This window comes from Lagopus muta, chromosome 2, assembly GCF_023343835.1.
Source record: "Lagopus muta isolate bLagMut1 chromosome 2, bLagMut1 primary, whole genome shotgun sequence".
NCBI classification, from domain to species: Eukaryota; Metazoa; Chordata; class Aves; order Galliformes; family Phasianidae; genus Lagopus; species Lagopus muta.
The window spans coordinates 73,245,950-73,259,559 of NC_064434.1; positions in this window are offsets into that span (position 1 = coordinate 73,245,950).

Consider the following 13,610-nt stretch of genomic DNA (forward strand, 5'->3'; position numbering starts at 1 on the left):
TGTCTTCAGTTGGAAGGAACCTCAAGGATCGAGTTCCAAGCCCCTTGCCACAGGTAAGGGTGCCAGCTGCTGGATCAAGTACTAGATCGGGTTGCCCAGGTCTCCATCCAACCTGACCTTAAACACCTCCAGGGCAACCTGTTCCAGCACCTCACCGCTCTCTCAGTAAAAAACTTCTCCCAACATCTAATCTAAATCTCCTTTCCTTTAGTTTCAAACCATTCTCCCTTGTTATATCGCTGTCTAGCCTTGTAGTAAGTTGATTTTCCATCATGTTTTTCATGTTTATAAACTCCCTTTAGATATTGGAAAGGTACAACGATATCTCCTACAGACTTCTCTTTTCCAGGCTAAACAAGCCCAGTTCCCTCAGCCTGTCTTCACAGGAGAGATGTTCCAGCCCTTGGATCACATTCATGGCCCTCCTCTGGACCCTCTCCAAAACCTCCATATCTTTCCTGTCAGAGGCATCAGGCTTGGATGCAATACTCCAGCTGGGGCCTCACAAATGCAGAATAGAAGGGGACAATCACTTTCCTCACCCTGCTTCCATCACTCCTCTTCTGATGGAACCTAGGATACTATTGGCCTTTCAGGCTCCAAGCACACACTGCTGGCTCATATTAAGCTTTTCATCAGTCAGGACTCCTAAGTCTTTCTCAGTAGGTTGCTCTTAAGGAGTTCGTCTCTCAATTTGTATGTATATATGGGATTACCTCGACCCAAACGTAAAACCTAGCACATTGCTTTGCTGAACCTCATTAGGTTTGCAATGGCCCACCTTTCAAGTTCGTCAAGTTTCCTGAATGAAAGTTTTATTTCTTCTGGTCTTCTTGCTATCCTGTTGCTCCACTTCATTTTCTTTGTCATAAAAGAAATTGACTGCATCAGTATTTCATTATAAGTAAGAAAACTTATAACTATTGTTTAAACAATCATTTAAAAATGATAATTCTCCGAAGTCAAGCTTTCAGTTCAGTGGATTATGATTAGTGCTGCTCTGAAATTGGCATCCTAAGAGGATTCTGATTTTCAATTGTCTTGAATTCTACGGTATTTGAGGCTAAAGGATGTATAGGCTGGTGATGGTGGGAGGAGTGGGTACAATGGCTAAAATTTGTACCCAGATTTTAAAACATCCCCACCCAATTTCTAGTATTCGTTCTAGCTTTATTTCTTCTGTTTGGCATAACTCTGTAAAACAGTTTGAATACACCTTTCTTGGCTTTGCATATTTGATTTAGAAATTGGGGATTGTAATAATGTTCCTTTTTCAGGTATAAAGCATAAGAATAGTTTTCTGATGAGACAGATGTTTATTTGATTTTGGACATTTTGTTGAGAAATAGCTTATGATTCTGAGTCATGTTTCAAAATCCCCTTGTTTTGAAAGCAATTTCAACTGGAAACTGCGGGCAAATAAGAGAACTGAACTGGCGTATTTCTTTAACTTCTGTGTCTCAAGGCTTCTGAAACATTCTTCTAAATGCTGTATACTGTGAGATAAATACATGTGAAGCAGCAGTTAAGCACTACATTCTTTCAGTATGGCATCTACTGATTATCTGGTGAGACAAATGTTTCCTTGTAAATATTAAAAGTCTTTATTTATTGAATGAAGCTAATTAATAGCTTTCACAAAAGGGACTTCCAGTAACTAAGAATTTGTTTGTTAGAATTTGCAAGGTTAGTGTTGCTGAAAGTAACTGGGAATTTGTTTTAGCAGAACCTCATAGCCTGGTCATACAGCTCCCTGTGGAATGGCTGGAATTTTGGATTCCTGATGCATGGCATTTCCTCTTTGAGTCAATGCACAAAAAGAGCAGCTAGAAGCTTTTTTCCTTTTTTAATGCTTAATATGCCCAATTCAAAAAAAGAAACTTGCTTTGAAATTAAGAGTACATAACAGAGGACAATAATTCATTTTGAAACTACATATTTCCTGTAATTCATATGATTTCCTACCCTGACGTCCATCCAGGTAGGTCACCTGGTACATGATGCAGTCTGAGGTATCTGAACTAGTACTGTTTGTTTTAGAATTAAAAAAATGTGAAAAGAACTGTAAAGAAATAGAAAGTCTTTGCTGTCTGTCCATGTTTGAATGTTGTCCATGTTTTGTCCCAAGTTTGAATTCAAGATGCCATTGCTGTGGTCCAAGCTCTCTTGGACAGATTGATGATAGAGTTCTTGATTCTTGGTGGAGCCAGGAGAGGGGACAGCAAAACTACTACCTTGGACTTCTAAAGGGTGAACTGTTCAGGACACTGGTAGGGAGAGTCTCTTGGGATTCAGTCCTGAAGGTTAAAGGGGTCCAGGAAGGCTGGTTGCTCCTCAAGAAGAAAGTCTTAAAGGCACAGGAGCAGTCTGTCTCTCTGAGCTGCAAGATGAACCGACAGGGAAGAAGAATCAGCATGAATAAACCAGGAGCTTTTCGTGAGGCTCCAGGAGAAAAAGAGAAGGAAGGTATCTCCTGTGGAAGAAGGGGTGGACAACTTGGGGAGAGTACAAAGAATTTGTTGGGCTGTGCAGGGAGAAAATTAGAAAGACAAAAGCCTAGCTTGAATACCAACTTGGCCTTTGGGATAGAAGAGAACAAAAAATTTTATGAATACTTTAACAGTAGCAGGAGGATTAAGAAGAATCTTCATCCTGTACTGGATATGATGAGGAACATAGCCACTGAGGATAAGGAAAAGGCTGAGGTTCTCAATGCCTTCTTTATGTCTGTCTTTATAAGTCAGTCTGGTTATCCTTAGGGTATTCTACCCCCTGATCTGGAAGCCTTGGACGGGGAGCAGAATAAAACCCCCACTATTCAGGTGGAAACAGACCTATTGCTCCCCCTGGATTGCTGCTCCAAGTCCATGGGGCCCAATGGGATCCACCAGCTGAGAGAGCTGGTGGAGGTGAGAGCAAAGCCACTTTCCATCAGCATTCCTGGTCAACCAGAGATGTCCCAGAGGATTAGAGTTTTGCCAATCTACAAAAAAGGTTGTAAGGAGTATCCAGAGAACTACAGGCCTGTCAGCCTGACCTCAATGACAAGTAAAGTTATGGAGCAGATCATCTTGTGGGAGATCACATAGCATGTGTGGGACAACTGGAGGATCAGACCTAGCCAGCATGGATTCATGGAAGGCAGATCCTTTTTTACCAACCTGGTGGATGATGGAAAGCTGCGTTGACGTAGTATACCTAGACTTCAGCAAAGACTTCAATGCCATCTCACCTTATATCCTCCTGGAGAAGTTGGCAGCGTGTGGCTTGGACAGATATGCTGCTGGGGTAAAGAATTGGCTATGTGGCTGGACCCAGAGAGTAGTGAGGAATGGAGTTAAATCCAGCTGGTAACAAGTCATAAGTGGTGTTTGACAGGGATCAGCACTGGGGCTTGTCCTGTTCAATTTCTTAACTGATGATCTGCATAAGGGCACTGAGTGAACCCTCAGCAAGTTCACAGATGACACCAAGTTGGCAGGAAGTGTTGATCAGCCTGAGGGTAGGAAGGCCCTACAGAAAATCTGGACAGGCTGAATTGCTGGCTTGGAGCTAGTGGGATGAAGTTCAACAAGAACAAGTATCGTGTCCTGCACTTTGGACACAATGACCCCAGGCAATGCTACAAACTTGGGGCAGAGTAGCTGGAAGACTGCGTAGAGGAAATGGACCTGCGGATGATGGTTGACACTTGTCTGAACATGAGCTAGCAGTATGCCCAGGTGGGCAAGAAGGCCAATGGCATCCTGGATTGTTCAGAAATAGTGTTGCCAGCAGGAGCAGGGAGCAGATTATCTCCCTATACTCGAGTACTGTTCAGTTTCGGGCCCTTCACTACAAGACAGACACTGAGGCCCTGATGCAGCGAGTTCAGAAAAGAGCAGTGAAGTTGGTGAGGGGTTTGGAGGGCAAACCTTGTGAGGAGTGGCTGAGAGAACTGTGATTGTTAAGTCTGAAGAAGAGGAGGCTTGGGGAGACCTTATCGCTCTCTACAATTTCCTGAAGGGTGGCTGTGTTGAGGCAGAGATCAGCCTCTTCTCCCATGTAACTAGCAATAGGACTAGAGGGAATGGCCTCAAGTCACAACCTCAGAGATTCAGTTTGGTTGTTAAGAAAATCTTCTCCAAAAGAGCCAACCAGTACTGGAATCGGCTGCCCAGGGAGTGGTGGAATCACTGACCCTGAAGGCATTCAAGAAACATTTAGATGTTGTACTGAGGGACATGGTTTAGTGGGACATAATGGTCATAGGTGAGCATGGTCATCATAGGATGATTGTGGAAGTCTTTTCCAACCTTGGTGATTCTATGATTCTATGCAAATCACAGCTAACAGTTTTTCTGAAAATTGATCTATAAATAAAACAGATTGAAAAGTAGAATTTTTATAAAGAACTTTTTTTTTTGTAGGTACACAGAATCTCATTTTTAAGGCTTTCATGAATTATTTTAAAATTCTTTTGTGCTGTTAAGTGAGTTTTACAATCCAAATCATTATATAAGGCCTTACGGTATCAGCCTCCAAATATGTTCATAATGAACCAGTGTCTTAAAAAGCAGAAAGCTTGAATAATGGACAGGAGAAAAAACATTCAGTATATTTGTATGAAAGATCACTGTGCAATGATGTCGAGAATAGAATAGGTAATGTTGAAAAAAATCTGCCTTATTTTCACCTGCTTTATTATTCAACTTTTTATACTTCTGGAAAAAAAGAATGATAGGAGGATAAGCCTCTTGGCCTTACATATAGTAAGTTTTTCCTGTTATTCTTTCTCCCTTCACTAAGTTGTCACTGCATAAAATGCCTGCTTCATTACAGGTTGGTTGTTTTGTTGGGGTTTTTTGTTCCATTTTTTGTCAATATCCACTTAGTGTATGAGATTTGGAGAGTATGCTTGCTTTTAACCTCTGGAAAGCATTAAGATTTTTATAGTGTGCTCCATATGAATTACAGATGAAGATGAATGTTTCGACTGTTCCTCCGCTTGGTGTCTTTAAAGGAAGAATATCTTGCTGTTTAACTGCTGTGTTCACGAACAAAAGAATTATCTGAGTTGAACAGAAACACAAAAGAAACTTATCTCACTATCTTAGATTTCTAGTTTTGGTCCAGGTGAAATACCTTGCATGTCCGTTTGAAAAGGTATTTTTAAATTTCACTATGCAGGAATGTTCCTGAAACTTTAGATATAAGTCATCTTTTTGCACTAAAATGTGGAGAACTTTTGAGGGAATCATTTAAATGATTTCCCAAATAGGCTACTTCTTTGTTACTGATTGACCATAGTGGTGGTGTCTTCCTTTAACTTCTCCGACTTTTCTTTCCACAGTATTTTATTTATTTATTTATTTATATTTACATATTTTTTAATCTGTAAGGTTTATTGAGTACATTGGATGCTTATAGCAGCTCAGAGAAGCAGAGATTTCAGTCATGCTGTTGCATTTATTGCTCAAGTTCATGTAAAAAATGTATTGATAGAAAATATGGCACTGTAGTAGGCAAAGTAGGCACTGCTCACCTGGCTTTGTGTTTCTTAAGCAGAAATGACTTTCTGAGTTGGGGCAACAAAACATAATTTATACCATTGCTTTGTCACTGTTCTAATCCCATGTGTATTATGTAAATATGATCACTGTCTTTTTACAGTCTCAGAACTTCTGCATTGACTTGAGAAATTCAGATTGATCTACTTCATTAGAAGGAAAATGCTTGAGTTTCTCATAGGAAATTAGATTTAGATTTGTTCTCAGTTGGCACCCATGGAACAGCTACCACATAGCACTAATAAACACTCAATTAAATTGATGTTTTTATTTTGTAACTTGTACAGTGGTATTATAAAGTGAGAAATGAGAAGAGTAAGATATTTGGAAGTATAGAGTTATTTGATGGACAGAAATGTTAATTTTATTTATTTATTTAAACACAAAATAATATTATGATTATGTGTTGTATGAGGGCTGTTAAAGTAATGCCTCCTATTTTATTATGTTGTCCCATAACATCAGTGGCAGATGGTGATATGGCAGTAGAGGATGAACCTTCTAACTAATATTCCATTACAATTTGTTGCTGTGTGATAGATGGCAGCAGAAGGGCAGAAGACATGGAAGTGCATATGAAGCAATAGTGTGGAACTGAATTCTTCCATGCGAATAAATTGGCACCCATTGGCCTTCATCGACACTTCCTGAACATCAGTGGAGACCAAACAGTGGATGTGAGCACAATGGGGCAGTAGGTGGTGCCTTTCAGCCATGGTAGCAATGACAGTGGGTCTTCTCTGCTGGTGCAGGTTTTTATGAACGCAGCACACAAGCTCTTGTTCATCACTGGCAAAAATTTATAGATAATGGTGGTGAGTATGTTGAAATACAGTGTTTTGTAGCTTTCCATAGAAATAAGTAGGAGGCTTTACAATCAGAGCAACCTATGTTGCTAGTTTGAAGCCATTCACAGTCCTCCTACAACTGGTTGCTCAGTGTCACCTTGCATTTTTCTCTGTTACAGTAAATGTCTCTTAGGTAAAATAAAAAATGCAGTAAACCAGATCAATAAATGCACTGAGGCTTTTCAGCCTGGCAGCAAGTTCTTGAACTCGCACTGCCATTTTAAGAGTGAATGTAACAGTACTGTGATCTGGAAATCAATAATGCAGAACAAGCATATATACCAAAGAACAAGTGAAATACATACTAAGCAGTTTTTTCTAGCATATATTCAAGATACTCTAAAATAAGTTTATTTCAAAATTTTGATTTCTATCATCTGATGATAGTTTTGTAATTGAACATGGTAACTAGTCTACTGAGTAACCAGGAGTAGAATGAGACAAAGACATATGTTTTTGAATAGCATTTACAGTTTTTTACTCCAAATTTGGAGAAGAGTTTGTATGTTAACAGATTTTCTTTAAAAATAAAATCATTCTCTGTTCTAACTTTCAGTCGAGGAATAAAATTTTAAATCTTTTTGTCTTTCTACTCGTGACATGATCAGCTTTTGAGATATGTTAAAACAATGCTATGAATTGCTTGAAAATTTGTATTGAACAGAAGCCCAGTCATCCACAGTCCATTCTTTCTCACAATTCCCATGCAAATGTCTTGTGATACATGCAGTTTCATATTCCACAGCATATGGTAGCAGAAGAAAGAATTCAGCAAAATATAAGGCTTTTTTTATTTCAGTATGTGATTGTTATGTCAAAAAAGCCTGAATGTTTTGTAAAGAAAAGACAACAGTGTGAAAAATTTAAAAAAAAAAAAAAAAAAAAAAAAAAAGGAATTGGCTGGGAAAAGCTCATGAGAACTGACTTGACCGTGTTAGAGTTGAGTATGCACTGTAATAAGAAGTGGATAATTTGATTTTGAGTCATAAAGTAGATAATGAAGTTAGGGGAATATCTAGGAATATCAGAATCCTTAGGGAGCTCCTAGTAAAAGAACATACTTTATCTTATGAACACATAGCGAGTGTTCTGCTTCCTGCAGTTTGGGGGGGAGGGGTAAAATGGTTTGAAATTATTTTAAATTTTTCAGAAACTGTAAGTGAATAAAACATGATGTGCAGGAAATGAGTGAACTGAGAGAAGCAAAGACTCATGATTTGCTATTATATTTCTTTGGAGATTAATGAATTGCAGAAAGCACTATCTTCATCTTTAAGCCATAGCATGCCCGTAGTGCAGATCAAAATTAAGGAAGCAGAATGGATGAAATCTGGATTAAATAGTGGCATGCAGTGAGATTGCTGCTCAGACCTGTGCCCAATTTAGGCTAAGAGCATTCAGTTCTGAAAGACTCCCTTCTTTATCTATCTCAGTGCCAAGGAAAGGACTGCAAGTGACCATCTGTATTTTCTCAATCACGTTATTGGCTCTGTCCTCTGGCAGCAGACAGCATCCTCATATGACTACTGATACTCAGGCACTTGCAGATACTTCCTCATATGAAGTAGTTAGATAAATTAGGCAGTTGCTCAGCCCTGATGGGAAGGGAAATCTTTATATCATTTGGTCCATCATAATGGAAGGAAAATAGTATATCCACTGAGTACGAAATAAACCAGTGATCTGACCAGACTTTGTCCAAAGATGATAAATTCTCAGGCACTAAGAAAAATGTTATTTATACATTTAAGTATCTATGTTTCATAGCAGACTAAGGGGCATTGCATACTGGTGTAACTATTAGGCACTTTCTAAGTGTTTCACAGTACTAACCTAAAGTGTTAATAAATCTGTTAATCTAAAGTGTTAATAAGTGTTAGTAAGTTTTTGCTATTGAATATTAGTATAATATTTAAATCCAAATCTTGTTTTATTATAGTTCCTAGTTTTTTAAAAGATTATTCTTCTTGATCCTCATCATTGTACACTGGAAAGCTGTTCGTTGTTTAAATAGATGTGGCATAACAGAATAAGCCTGGAACAGGAAATATAGACACTGCATTTCATCTTTATGTTTGGAGAAGTGTCAAATTAATAACAATTTAAAGATGATAAAGATAGACCCATAATCTCATGCATTACCTTTCCCTCGTTCAGACTTCAAGATGATCTATCTCTCTCTTCATCATTCTTGCCCTTAATGAGGCAAGTTTTGTTTTCTGCTTGATCAGAATTCTGCTAAAGATCCAAAGTTTAATAGAAAACATGTTCATACCAAACATCACATTTTGCGTATTGAAAACACTATTTCAATTTGGCTTCTATTTCTTCTTCAGCAAAACTTTTGTGAGAAGATCCAAAAGTATTTTGATAAGTAGCATTATATAAGTCACATCATACCAGATCAGAATTTATTATCCATTAAAGATACATTGATTTTTCTTCTAATATGAAATTAATGGATAATAATTATAGAGAAGACATATTAGTACATCCATTTTCTCCAATTATTCTGCAATTTCAAGACATTAGTTTTTTTTAAGAGGCTGTTAGAAAAGTGTTTCATACTGGTACTAGTACAGAGAAGGTTTTGTTACAGTGAGCAGTCAAAATTTACAAGAGTTTACTTGATAGTGACAAGTTATCTTAGATGGCCATGTAAGCAGCCATGTGATTACAAAAATAAATAGGTGAACTCAGTAAAACCTATTCTGTCTGATACTCATAATCAATGAAGGAAAGATGATCAGTAATTACAATCAAAATTTTTGGGGGAAGAAGGGAATGACTTTAGGGAATGCATATTTAATGAGATGGGTAATTATATGTCTCCTGCAGAAGTGCTAAAAAGCAATCAAAACTGAAAGCTCATTTACAAAGTATATTCTGAAATATAATTGTTGCCTGAAGGAAACAAAATATTTAAGAAGCCACAGTTTCCTGGAATAGTTCTTTTGTAAGAACAGCGAGCAATCTCTAGTGACACTCGCAACCACAGTGACAATGAAGAAATGATTATTTTTCAACAGTTTTAGAAATGACTGAATTTGGTAAAGCACGGATATATAATTGAGCACAATTTGTGTGGCAGTTTTCTAGTATGCCTACAAACTCTGAAGCAATTCAGGACCTACATAGTCACTGCCCTGGGTGCTGAGAAACTCTTGCCCTCTGTTGTGTTGTGTGCTCGATTGTGTGCAATGCAGCAAAGATGGACTGGGGTTATGGGAAATTACAGACATAATATCAGGCGATCATGTTTATAGATGCAGAGAGACCAAAATTATTACCAGGATGAATTCACAGGGAACTCTGGAGCCTTTGTAACTAAATGGCACTCTAAAGTCATTGAAACAGTCCACCCTACTTTTTCAAATTCTGGAAAAAAGGTTTAGGAGCAGAAGGCTCTGACAGATCTTTGGACATCTAGCTTTTAAGATAGTGAGAAACAAGTGGACACGTTCCTATTTTCTGAGAGGACAATGAAGTGTTTTTCCATCCTGTGAGTGCTTCATACCAAAAGCTTCCTTCTTTATGCTATAATGCTAGATAGAACAGTATAAAAAGAGCCTGATGTCTCTGATTAATAATTGTAAATAAAATAGAAATAATTTGAGTATATAGTATTTGAAACCAGATATTTACTAGTAACCTTACAGCTTTTAGTAATATGATTTTTTGTGCTAGAAGATTGAAACAAAAGGGTGGGTTTTTTTTTTGTTTGCATGTTTTTAAGGAAATCATCATAAAATTGCTAGATATTTCATATCTTCATTAAAAGAAACACAATTTAACATGTTACATTCCTACATGCATTTCTAGCACATCCATGTGAAATGCATGTTAGTTACTGAAGTTTTACTGGACCCAGTGCTTACCAGTGCAGTGGAGGTCATTAAGGAGGTTAAGATCAGAGGCAGCTTGGACTACAGTGACCATGCCCTGGTAGAGTTCGTGATCTCAAGGAGTATGGACCTGCCAGTGTGTGGAGTCAGGGTGATGAACATCAGGAGAGAAAAATTCCAGCTGTTTATGGAATTATTGGATCAGCTGTCCTGGGAAGATATCATAAGGGGCATGGGAATGGAATAGAGCTAACAGCTATTTAAGGATACCTTTCTGTGTGTACAAGAGCTCTCTATGTCCCAGCAGAGAGCCTGCAGCAACTGCCTGGTGCTGGGGACCATGAGTACAGGCCCCTGGGAATTCTGCTCAGGTTTGATGCTTTGGTATTAATGACAAACACATTCTCATGTGCTTTCAGTTTTCAGATACTAGTTGTTGGCATTTTTGTACCATACTTCTAAAGAAACCAATTTTGTTCTCTCTTGACTAATTTTAGATCTGGCTGCTTGTGAGGTTTTTTGAGTTTTTTTGTTCCATGGGATTAAAATGGCTTTACACAGTGAAGTGCTCAGCTGTGTTATATTATAGCACAAGCATATAGCACTACCTGATGTAGTAATTCTAGAGTAATGTGTTTATGAATCCCACACATCATTCAAAACAGGCAGCACTAGTATTTCAGACCAGAAAATAAATGCCACCTAAAGCTTGATGGAAGTCAGCACCAATGTAAGTATGTAGGAAACCACTGAACTGTAAAGCTGTGTAGTCTAAGTTGCTATGCAATACTTACTTCCTCTCTGTTTTGTGGGTTTTTTTTTTTTTTTTTTTGGTCAGATTAGAAAACCTTTCCTACTGTTTACAAGCTCTGTAAAGTCATTTTCCTTTTTTTTTTTTTCTCATTTGCTGATTTCCAATGCATGAAAACTGATGTTAGAATTTTGCTAAATCATATATTAATTATAGAAATGGGGAAAAGGTTCCTGTTCAGAACTCCATATTTTTCTTGAAAATAAAATGCAAGGTGAATTTCCTTGACTTTACATCACATAATTCCTTTTCTCACCATTTCTTATTGTTTCAAACGGTATATTTTTTTCCTTTATTCATTTCGCATTAGTGTTGAAGCTTTTCATGCTGAAGCTTCTGTCAGTTTCAATGTTATTCAGCTGTCTTCTTGAAAGATTGAATTCCAACATATCGGCTGAAAATTTCTTTTTTCTAACTTTTATTTTATATTTTTTGTATGTCTCTTAAACATTTATTTGGGGATATAATTGGAATAAATGCTATTAAAAAGTACTGTGTTCTTTGCACTGTACTTTTCTACTTTTTTTTTTTTTTTAATGGAGTCTCTTTGGATACCAAACAAACATTTCAGAATAACATACACTCCACTGTAATTAATGTAATGGATATGACAATTAATGTCATCAGATATGACAGGAGAGAAAGTAATTTAAAATAAATTTAGTAGCTTGTGGTACTAATAGGAATGGGAGGGTGGTTGGATTAGATGATCTTGCAGGTCGTTTCCAACCTTGCAATTCTATGATTCTATGAAATTAAAAATCCAACACCATTCCTAATTCTTTATTACTTACTTATATCAACCACTTAAGTTTGAATGTTATTACATACTTATAATAAAGACACATCTCCAATAGAGTAGTGCATAATGTTCCTGCTCTGCTAATGTCAATTGTGTAAGGTTATTTATACAATACTTATACTTAAAGCTTCAAATATAACCAAATAATAAACATATTTGTTTCTGTTGGATTCCTTTCATACATTAGGAGAAGCAAGAAAGAAGATTAAACAGGAGCCTAGAAGTCTGTTTATTTTCTTTACTATTTTTTTCATAATTTATTTCTCTCACTAATACTGATGGTTGTGTGGCATGATCTTATCATCTTATAACATAAGATCAATAAATGCTTACTTAATATTCATTTAATACTCTTGGAAATATTCCAGAGGTGTTGGTGTGAAATGGATTTGAACTCTTTCATTCATGAAACTGAGATCCAAGTTCTTGATATGAAAAACTTCTGAAATCACAAAAGAAATCATAAAACATGATAACATTTAGATTCGGGGCCTATATTCTGTATAGCATAGACTATTATATTTTATACTGTTGTTTGTAAGAACTTGCAATTGAAGAAAACATCTTATTGAGAAACCTTACTTTTTAGTTCTGAAGGTAGCAAAATACTCTCTTTGACTTTGTCTTATTTATTCCAATGCTTAGTCAGCCACAGTTATAGAAATTAAATTCTTATAATGTTACATCATCAAGAACAGTAAAAAGTATTTTTTTCTGTGCTTATCTAAAGCACCTTTTCATATCCTGTTTTTCATGCCCATAAAGGTACTTATGCTCTATTGAGTCGTCTCAATTTTCTTTTGATCAGCAAAGTTCACTGAGATCTTCACATCTTTTCTGTTCGATTATTTATTCAGTCCTCATAAACTGTGGATTTTGAAAAATGTATTTTTTTCAAATGTGGACAGCAGAAGCATATGCACTATAGAAGCATTTTAGTATAGCTCTGTTTAGTCTCATATAGAGAGAATCAGATGGGTATTTGTATGGCTTTTTTACTCTGCTAAATTTAAATCATTTTTTATTGAAGAGACATGCTGAAAATATGAATGTACCTTCTTGAAAAACTGATGTCTGCGTGTTTGCCAAAGACACTCTTTTCCAGGATAAGGTGAGATTGTGTTCACTATTAATTAGTCTGTAAACATAGAAGTATGTGACAACCAAGTTGTCAAAAATCTAAAACTTTGTATGACTCTCCTTTCATCATTACTGCAAATTTAAGAGTTTTTCAGCTGTGTGACCTCTGATTATGATTTTAAAAATAATTTCCATTACTGGCTACCAAATCAAATACCATTTCCATAGAGATATTTTCACTGTTAGATCTTCAAAAATATTGCAAGAGTATGTCCTACGTAAGTTCATGGAAACTGTGAACAATTTATGCTTTCCCTTTGTTCAGGGCCATGCTTCTGAGAAGAGTCAGCACTTGTTTCTAGGGAGAGCTTCTCAAACAAAAAAAAAAACTTGCTCCTTTTTACTGTCCATGTACCTCATTTGGAGGACATTTTGGTAATGACAGAGATGTTACTCTTAGAACATCATTAAAATGGGAGGTCTATTTAGAATTGAAATTCCTGAGAAATGTCTTTTCAAAAGTCGTTCAATGAATAGGAGGCATTAGTCATCTCTATTGGTGGATGACACTTTCTTTTCAAAGGAATTGATCTTTCCATTGACATATGTTATTGTACTTTTCTGAATTCTACTCAGAATGTTTAGAAATCCATGAGGAAAAGACATTTTAGATGA